The sequence below is a fragment of the Rhipicephalus sanguineus genome, chromosome 1, assembly GCF_013339695.2.
Source record: "Rhipicephalus sanguineus isolate Rsan-2018 chromosome 1, BIME_Rsan_1.4, whole genome shotgun sequence".
Classification (NCBI taxonomy): Eukaryota; Metazoa; Arthropoda; class Arachnida; order Ixodida; family Ixodidae; genus Rhipicephalus; species Rhipicephalus sanguineus.
Genome location: NC_051176.1, coordinates 225,289,818 through 225,300,721, shown reverse-complemented (window position 1 = coordinate 225,300,721; position 10,904 = coordinate 225,289,818).

Genomic DNA, 10,904 nt, shown 5'->3' with positions numbered 1-10,904 from the left:
CAGAAAGTCGATTTTCGAAAGCAGCATTTGCCAATAGCTAATATTGAAAGCTTGGGCGCTTAAAGTTCACCGATGCGTGCTACCGTCTACAGGTGTAGCACACTATACGCAAGCCATGAGTTCACGCGCTAAATAGCATGAAATGTCACTAAGCTGCTTCCAGTGACAATGTACGTAATGATTGTCGGTTGTTTCGCCAGTAGCGCATGTAGTGTCCATGGGCTCCGATTCTTCAGCTTCGGGACCTAATGTCAGCGCTGCATGCACATGGCAGCGATCGCGAGGCAGCGCTGCTACTGGTACTACATGCATTCGTTGACTGTTCGGACGCAACACGGTCACGTTTAGGGATACTTGCCACGCTTGATTCAGTTGTTACCTTGGGCTGCAAACGTGAAGGCTAGTCTGCAAAGAGTGACGCTACTGCATCCTTCGTATTCTTGTATTCCGCTTCTTGTATTCTATGAAATCTTCGCGTCGTAAACGACGGCTAGTGTAGTTTGAAGATGTATTAGGAGACCAATTATCCCGCCTAATTACTGCAAGCCACCTCTACCAAACACCAGCGGCAGCTGGAATTTCATGGAACGACAGCCGAACAGTATATTAAGGCGAAAGCCTTAGATGCCTCATCAAACGCGAAAATTGACCGTCGGCGGCGTTTGCACGAGTGATGCAAAAAATAATTACGTGATGACATCATCATATGACGTCACAGATCATAACATTTTGTGACATCATCGTGACGTCACGTAACGTGACGTCGTCATATTACATCTTCGCTTGGTCAAAATGGGCCTATCACGGAGGCAGTGCATGCCTCCGCTGATGTGCAGAAAGCTTGCACTGCCTCCGATATTTGAGACTGTAAGAAAACCACGTTAGCCACAGAAATGTCTCAGAGGGAGGCAGGAAATGTTCAATACATTGACTAGAAGAAAAAGAAGAAGATGGCTTTCGCCCTTCAGTCGTCTTAGATGAATGCATAAAGGACCCTGTGAGATTTCTTTTTTCTTTATCAATAAAGGGAAATAAAAAAAGACAATCGTGATTTCTTTCAGTTCTATTTGCAGAGTGGAACACAACAGTATGACCTACTAAGGCATTGGGGCGGTTGCAATAGACTGAAATAGAAAATAAAACGCGAATACTATCAAACTCGAGTGCAAGTATCGAACCGGTAGCACGGCCTGACAGTCTGCCCACAGAATACTTACAGCGGGGATGGAAAGACACGCGAACATGCGGCATCTGCATTATTTGCTGTTTCGCATCTACTTTCAAGTGGAGCCTCGATGACTGATGAGAACACGACGTCATCCATGACACAATAAAGGACCATCTAGCATCTTTTTATTGCCACCACGGTTAGGGCGTGATGAAAACAGCGCGCCGCTATGTTCGCGTTTCTTTCCATCCCCATGTACCTGTGAAAGCTTGCAAGAAGCATAAATGCAATTTAACTCGGATGCAAAAACGAATTCGTGAGCTTCGCGATACGCGCGGCCGTTCAACGCCAGCCTCCCGTAGTCTACTTGCACAGCGCCACCACGCGGCAGCGGCGAGCGGACGCGGAGCGCGCGCTCGACGGCCCGAGGAGCAGGGTTGCCACTGACTTTCGAGTAAATGTCGCCAAACGACGAGCAAAAAGTCGCCAAAAGTCGCCATTTTTCTTACAAATTTCGCCAAAAAAGTAGCCATTCTAGATATGTGCGGCATACCTAGTAATAAAAATTTCCACTCACGTATAGCCCCGTAGAATACAGTACCATCCAAGAGCCTTAAATTATATTGACGTTTCTCGATGCCAGTCGTATCGCCCGCTTCACCATGGGAGTGCATGGTGCTGCTTCTCCGACTAGCCGCAAGATGTGCGTGGTGGCGCAAGGGTGAATGAACGAAACGCTCATGATATCCTTCCATCCCTGTCCACTCGTTTGAAAGGTAAAAGTGTGGTATAAACCTTGGGCGAAAACCGTGAAAGCATTATTTGTAGACAGCTTTACGTACCCTTATATGAATTAAAAGGATTAAAAGGTTTATTGAAGGTAACACGACAGAATTCTTACAGGAACCCATCATTATAGAGTCTTACACCTTTTCAGTGTGAACTAATATGATACCGGACATCACCGATCCTTTCTTATAGTTACTTATATCTACACGCGTCAATCCGATGCGTTATTGCTGTATAACAATGTAAAATGTTATATAGCAATTGTTTTTATTGCGCACGCTCACCGAGAACAGTGAAAAATGCCTCAATAAATCATTTTTTATTGCAGAAATAGCCGCGTATCCGCCTCTCTTCGCTATTCCAAAACAGTCTTTGCGAGCTGAACTGGGGGTACTGCAACAGTGAATAAGTCGCCAAGCTATTCAGAGCAGTTGGAGCTTTGGCGGAACAAATGGTCGGAACACGTCGCCAACCCGTCGTCTTGCCCCTTCAGATGCGAAACTTCAGATAAGCTTAAAGCACCTAAAGCCATAAACCTATAGCCAATCACTGCCTCCTCGCGGTTTGCAAGGCAGTCCGCTGACTTACATTTTGCTAGAATGTCGCTGGGGGACGTTCCAGTACCTCCTGCATCTAAATGGCATCCCGAACTAAGGATCCCACTCACTGATCTTATTTTCACAGAACATCAAATAAACGTTTTATTATCTCTCTAGATGAATTGAGGAGGTACATACGAGTTACAGGACGGACATACCGAATGACGCGTAATGTGCACATTCTACTCGTCGGTCTAAAACCAAAAAAAATATGAGAATGTTGCCGCTCATTCGTTGGGAAGACACTGAGCTTAGGATTCAAAACTCAGTGGAGACCTAAGCCGAAAATCGCCAAAAATTCGCCATGTCGCCATTCATAATTTTAGGTCGCCACGGGCCTCTCAAATTCGCCAATTTGGCGAAAAGTAGCCACCATTGGCAACCCTGCCGAGGAGAGCGTTCGCCCAGGCACTGAAAAATAGAGGAGGCGCTGGTTATGCTTGCTCAAAGAAATAAAATACTCTGTGTGTGTGTGTGTGTGTGTGTGTGTGTGTGTGTGTGTGTGTGTGTGTGTGTGAGTATGTGTGTGTGTGTGTGTGTGTGTGTGTGTGTGTGTGTGTGTGTGTGTGTGTGTGTGTGTGTGTGTGTGTGTGTGTGTGTGTGTGTGTGTGTGTGTGTGTGTGTGTGTGTGTGTGCGCGCGCGCGTTAATATCCAGTGCACAGGCCATTTATTTGTGCGCATTAATGCAGCGCTGACAGAAGCAATTACACAAATAAAACGCAAATTACACAATAAAACACAACTGCCACTAGTCGCTTCACAGTGATCGTAAATGATTAAAAAAACAGGAACTGCGTAATTATTTAAGACAGGACGAAAATGTAACCTTGAAACACAGAAACAAGGAAGGATAAAAAACATTTACCTGCACACATACATACATGGGCATCAGACCAGCACATATAAGGCGTACTTGAAACACGGAAAGGAATATAAAAAACAAGAACCCGCCGTGGTTATAGTTATGGTGCTTGACTGGTGCTCCGAAGGTTGCGGGATCGAATCCCGGCCGCAGCGGCCCCATTTCGATGGAGGTGAAATGACAGAGGCCCGCGCACTTAGATTTAGGTGTACATTAAAGATCAACAGATGGTCAAAATTACGGGAGCCTTCCACTATATACGGCGCCTCTCATAATCATATCGGGGTTGTTGGGTCGTAAATTCAAACAAATAATTATTATTAGGAAAAAAGAAGGATCTGATCTACAGACAAACGCGCATAATATATTCCATGATACATTTCAAATCCCAAAAGCGAAAGCAAAAATCAAAGGCAGATACAGGACCAACTAAGTGCAGTAAAGAATGTTTGCGAATAAAAATGCAGGATTCATGCACACGTGAACCAAAGCATTTTAAGCATGTAGCTTATATCAGTGTGTCCGTTCATTACGCAAGGCTAACACCGGCAGAAGTTATCCTTGCATGTGCATTCGAAATACCGGCCGGAAACTTACGCTGCAAGTGCATAAAGTGTTCTTCGGATGCCGCTTGTCACGTTTGATTTTTACTGCCCAAAGAAACCTCGTATCTTCTAAAACGATACAGCTCCCAGCGTTCCTAGAATGATTGGTGCACTGCGGCACGCAACACCCGGTCATGGTGACGGTAGCGAGCGCACAAAACTGGAGGGAAACGACCACCGACCTAACAACAGCACGCGCGCCACGCACAAGTGACCTGGTGGGGGATTCAAAATGGCGGCCACGCTGCCGCCAAGGCCGAGGAGGCGGCACCTGCCCTTTCAAAAGCTGACACCACTCTAAGCACGGTCGCATAACCGCAGCCCCTTGGGGCCAGAAGAGGAGACGAGCTGCTCAAAGGAAGCCGTTTGCTTTCCATTGATAATTGCACAGTCAAAGACCATGCAGAGAGAGAGCCGAGAAAGAAGCTTTGCATAATGTAGTGACGCGCCGTCCCATCTGCACGATCGACTTATGAGCGGCAAAACATAACAGTCGCTATATCAGTGCTCGTTACATCGAGGTTCTGCTATATGATGCCCCACTTCAAACTTCTTGATAAAGTAATATTGCGCAATAATTCACGATAACCCGTTATGGGCGTAATAAACAACGTCAGTGTGCGAAACACGAAATCAGTGGCGTAGTACCAGTGTTGTAGGCGTTACCGGAAAAAAACTAACTAAATAAGTTACTTGCTGCACTAACAAAAAAGAAACGCCTTACCGCCCTACGTTACCTCCAAACAAAGGTAACGCGTTACCATTGCCGTTACAGAAAAAAATTACCGCACGTTCCGTTACTCCATGATCAGAAACTTGAATCAGGGAGTCTTCAGTGCAGGGACCCACAGTAACAATATTATAAAGGTCATGTTTATAATTTACATAAAACTTATGACCCAAACAACGATCTTACCCTAAATATTGATTTAACAACAATACTTTGCCCGGACCGCAGCAATATTACAATGGCCTATGAAGTTGTCTGTAGAGTACACGTGATGGCTTCTACCTCTGTGGCACACAGTAAAGCCATTTTTCCCAGTGTGACATTAAACACAAAATGAGATTTCATCATCAACGCTCTCCTCAAAGAAAACGTCACTCAACGATCAACAAATTCACAGTAATTCTGATGGTGCGCGTCTACTAACAAGACAGATGTTCACATATTGTAGTCATAAAGGAATGTTTCAACGGCTTAGTTCTCTGAAAAAAAAAATTTCTTTGCAAACATACAAAAATTTTCCCCTCTAACTTTTAATATTGCCTCAGAAATTGCGAGTGTTTACGTGAAGGTCCTCCACGTCAACCTCGTTCGCTCAACAATTGAGCAACTATAGAAACGTATCCCCGCATTTGCCAATAGAAAGAAGCAAATTTCATTTGAAAACAAAGTTGATAACCAGCGCTAGAGTATTGCAGCGAGAACTTTATCATAACTACAACTTGTTGTAGCATTTAAGCAACAGCTGCATTTCAAAGCTTTCATCGGACAGCTTGCCTCGCTTTTTAATGAATACGTCAGCACCTAGGCTAAATAGGCGCTCGACGGACGTGTTAGATAATATACCCTTATCTCCTGGCGGGCCGGCCGCAGTCCGCCGCTGCGAAAAAAAAAGAAAAAAAAAAGGGACGTCGGGGCGAGCTCTGCGAAAGTGGCGCCTATGAAACGAATGAGTTGTGCAAATCTCCTGGGATAACTGGAATAGAAAGTAACGAGTAACGTGACACCTCACGTTACCAAAAAAATATGAACGCAAGTACGTTACCTGTTACAGTTCTGAAATAGTAACGAGTACGTTACTAAATTGCCGAAAAAAGAAACGCCTTGAACTGCGTAGAACATTCAGTATTCCGAGATTGATATCATTGCATAAGTATTTACGCGCAAAACGTACGCGCGCTCGCGCACTTACGCACGTATGCGCACAGGCGAACAAACGTGCAGCTTGTGTACAGAAGTGGCAATAATTAACACTGCCAAGACAGATCCGTGCACTTAAAAGTGGCAAAAGCACTTTGTACGTTGAAGGTTCGCTTAGCGACGTTGACTGCTTCTTGGGAGCATTCGCCATACAAACACATTACCACATCGAAATTGCGACAGCGAACATTGTCTATATTTCCACTACATCCAAAGCGTTCTCAAATGATATTTAATACAAGCGCGACGTTTTCACGTTTCTCGACAGCTTGCGCGTAATCAGCAATGAATGAGCTATCTTCGCTGCTCGGGGCGCGCACAGGTAGTACATGGGAAAACGAAACAAAATCGCTCTGGTTCTGAGAGCAGTTGTCGGAACGCTGTTACCCCACAGTCTCGTGGCCACCGGCTCCTCAGCTGTGCCGGCTTCGCAAAGAGCTGCTGCAAAGCTTGCCGCCGCGGGTCATCCATCGCCCACGCTTTCAAAGCAGGGCCCTCGCCGCTGAGGAGCGGATACACGTTGTGTATACAGAGTCGAAGGCAAACAGCCGCGAGTGCCTCTCTCGGTGGCCTGTCAGATCGGCGTTCCCGACAGCGCCGACAAACGACGGTCTGCAGGAGCCGCGGAAAAGCGAAGTCGGAGACTACAGACGCGATGCTCGACACTGTGCGTGCGTGTGTGGCGCGTGCCGCGCCTGTTGAATGGAACCGCGCGCTCGTTTATACTCGAAGGAAACATGTCGGGCATCGCTGATCTGACCGGGTGGCCCGGTGCCGACCCTTAGGCAGGGGCGTGCTCGCTTCTGTCTAAACTTAACGCGGATCAAGGATCGCGCACTGGTTGGTTGATCGTCTTAACCTTAAGCTGAATTCGCAGAGCTTTCAGTTCTTACTTGCCGTTACCCAGTCACCTTCGCTATAACAATATGTTTAGGATCGAAATTGGCTATAATTTTCTTCAGCGAACAGTTCTAGTGTAAGACCTCTTCGTGAATACGAGCCCTCTTCCCTTTAGATACAATATTAGTGACATAACTATAACAAAACAGGCACACTGATAGCGAAGCAGACTAGCAGAGTATGTAGGTCTGCGTCACTGACTGCCCATCCATCTGAACTTTATTTGTTATTGTTTTCGGGAACAGATTCCCCAACTTCTCCCTTCAAGAAGGATCCGTTGATGGGCGAGTTGGTACATGTCTTGAAATATACTGAGTATGTGCAGCGCAATGGTACGAAGACAAGAGAAGACACACAAACGACGTGGACTGGCGCTGTGAAGTATACATGATTTATGCTCCGGCAATATTAGGAACACCATATTCGTCGAGGGGGCTAACGTCAATCGCAGTCCAGGTTTAAAACCAACCTATCAGTGAAATGTGAGATATAACGTCACGCGGGCTTCCAGTAGCGTCAGAAAAAGCTAAACTTTTAACAAAAGGAAAAAAGATGAGCAGGAAATACAAGTGTCCCCGGATTAATATTTGCACTGTTGGCGTGCTTTACTGCTTCAAACCACTGCAGGCCCTGAGCAAACGCTTCGCTGCCATGTATACATGGCAGCGAAGCGTTTGAGCGGTTGAAGACTATAGTCTTCAACCGCTCAACAACTTCGTGCAACCGCGATACTCACGTCATCGAGGCGCTTATCAGTGAGGAACCCTGGCTTGGATAGATGCCGTCATCAGCCAAGATGCACCAGGTTTTCTTTCGGCGTATATATCTCGGAGGTCACTGATAACGCATCAGCTTCGCTGCGCGGCTGAGCCCATCGGTTCTGAGTACATACGCGCTTCATTTTACGACGGGCGCCAAAACAGACCTGATAAACACGCGCGTAAACCGCTCTTATGCCTGCAATACCTATGCACCGTAAGAGAGTTTGCACCGAGGAAGAAAAGCAGAAATGGCGGCGACGTTGATGGGTCGCGAAATAAAAGCGAGGAAAGGCTGCCAGTACACAAAACCTCCGTTAGCCTGTTGTCGCGACATCGCGACATACCGAATCCGAACCCTTGAATCGATACGGGGCGCTCAGGAGAGAAAAGTTTGACGTCATGAGTGGCCATGTGGCGATAACCCGTCAGCGCATCCTCACTTCTGACTTAACAAAAAAAAAAAAAAGTCAGATCCCACGCCTTGTGAGAATCGGTTTCGTGCAAAGCATGCAGTCGGAGAGTAATTGTCTATACTGCTTTTTTTGGCTTTGAGTCAAGCGTTACGAGGTGGATCGACGTGTTTTTGCAAGTGTGGTAGTTGTGTGCACATCATGGGCTTACCATGGCACGTCCCCCGCCACGGTGGTCTAGTGCTTATGGCGCTCGACTGCTGACCCGAAAGTCGCGGGATCGAATCCCGGCTGCGGCGGCTGCATTTTCGATTGAGGCAAAAATGTTCGAGGCCCGTGTACTTAGATTTAGGTGCACGTTAAAGAACCCCAGGTGGTCGAAATTTCCGGAGCCCTCCACTACGGCGTCAATTATAATCATATCGTGGTTTTTGGACGTTAAACCCCAATTATTATTAACTTTCGCTAGCGTATTCCTCCGGGGTCGAGTAACGCTTGAATATAGCTTGCTGAATCACAGGAATACAAATGTTTATTAGACTGCTATAAAAGCGAAGCCAACACTGGAACCACAGCTGACGTTAACCTGACATGACGCCTGTATCGTGGGAGTACATATGTAGTGCATGTTTATTGCTTTGTTATAAAATTAGATAGCCAGCACAACAAACACAATTGACGTCGCACCGACATTACGCCTGCATAGGGTGTTTTTCTAAAGCAGTTTCTAAACCTGGCGTGGCTCTGTGGTAGAATACCTAACTCCCACGCAGAATGCTTGGGTCAGATTCCTGCTGGGATCCTAATTTTTGTTGTTTTCATTCGTCGAGTCAACGCTGCCGATGTCGGTTTTTCTTAAGGCTCTCGCATTTAAATTATCAATGTCTGTTCTCGCCATTCCTGGGTAGATATAAACCGTCAATCACCTGTGGCGCATACCGCGCATAATGCGCCGCCCGTGGTAAACGGGTAAGTATCCACCCGTGTCTGGAGGAAAGGGCTTGCGTCAGAAAAATGACACATAATTTCTAGTACCAAGTCTGAGTTTGTTCGGCGCAAAAATATGCAACCATAAAGATACTAAATGCGCAATCATTTCTATGCCGGCTCAACGAGGAAACTGTGTGTCTGTCCGTCCACCCGATGAGGCGTCAAGGCGTGCGCACAAAATGGGGCAGAGGGGGGGGGGATGCTAATTTTGCCCCATATACCTTTACTCGGTCAGACCTTTCACGTCATTATTTAATCCGCTGGGTTACGGCTACGCATGCTTTTTGACGATAATGGCGGCCAAGGATCCCTCATGTTGCATTCAAAGAACTGCTTACTTCCCATCTTTACCCCCGGATAGCGGGGGACAAATGTCAGGCCGCTGTGAGAAGTACGCCATCGCTTTATTTTCATTTTCTTGTTTGCATCCATTGCGGAGCTCGTTTTCTTTCGGACTCGTCCAACGGGTGTGTGTGTGTGTGGGGGGGGGGGGGGGGGAGAGGTGCTGCGGTGAAACTTGCCCCCCCCCCCCCTAATTGAGAACCCTGAGCACGCCTATGTGAATCGTTATAGAGAAATAAATGTATAAAACGTAATAACCATTCTTGGAGGTACTGGGATTCGAACCTAGAGCCCCACACTCTGAAGAGCAGTCTCTTACCCACTGGGCTAAATACCCACGGTTGCAAAACTTAAACATACTATATCTGAACCAAATCCATGCATTGCGCCGGCAGTATACAAAACAAATGTAGAAAGATAACACTTTTATATGAAGGCTTTACTGAAATATTTCGTGATGGCGGGATAAAGCCCTCTCTATAATACAAGAGGTAAAGCCAAACACGGGGCATTGTACCCATCAGGAGAGTCCCGAGTTTGCGAAAACTTAGAATTCGCCACATATCCCATGCGTGTCGCTGGTCGCGAGTTTAGTCTCGCATTCGGCCGTTGCAGACGCTGGTGAACGCTGGAAAGAAGATAAAAGGCGCCGTGCCGATGTCACCCCGAATCGCAACAACGTTCGAGGGAAGCGTAGGAAATACAAGCGCCTGATACTGGCAGTCATTGGGAACGAGGTCATTGGGCACTACTCGCCTCAACGACGACCGCGATGGAACGTTCCGGCACGGCTGTGTCTCGACACAGCATCATACGACGACCAAACACCAGCTGATTACTAGCAAACGCTTAGGCATCGCTTATACAACTCCCAGAGAATTTTTGTTTTTTGTTTTAATGCAATAGCGTTAAAGAGCTCGTTTCGCAGAAATTCCGGTGTCGGCGTTGTCGGTTGTGAGCGCAAAATCATCATCTTGTGCGCGACCGAAAAATCGAGAAAGATGCAAATAAAATAAATAATAAAAATATTCGGGTTCGAGTGAGAATCGAACCCAGGCCGTCTGCGTGGCAAGCAGGTGTTCTACCACAAAGCCACGCTCTTTTTTATTTATTTATTACCTGACTTTGGTACACAACACATGATAGAAACAACACTGGTGTTAAAACCACCTGATGTACCAAGTACATATGGTGACTGTGTAATCAACCAGCATGGTGCCGGTATCGTCAAGTTAAAATTCGGGCAATGTCACCAGCGGCTGTAGTCTTGAGAGCCACTCTGGTGGTTCCGGTTCCGCTTTATATAATTCTATAAAGCAATGAATACTCTCCCTGAAGTACGCTCGTGCAAGCCGCGCATCTTTGTCGAAGTGGTAGCCTGCCATTCGCGATCTCCACAAGGAGTGGAGGCCCAGGAGCATAATTGCATCGAAAGGAACCCCATCTTCATTGTTTACGCTCAAAAACCGAATGCCATACGGGTGCAGCGGGAAGTCTTTCTTGACTGATCTCTGCGAAACGTCCCAAAAATAAACCCCCTCCCAACAGTG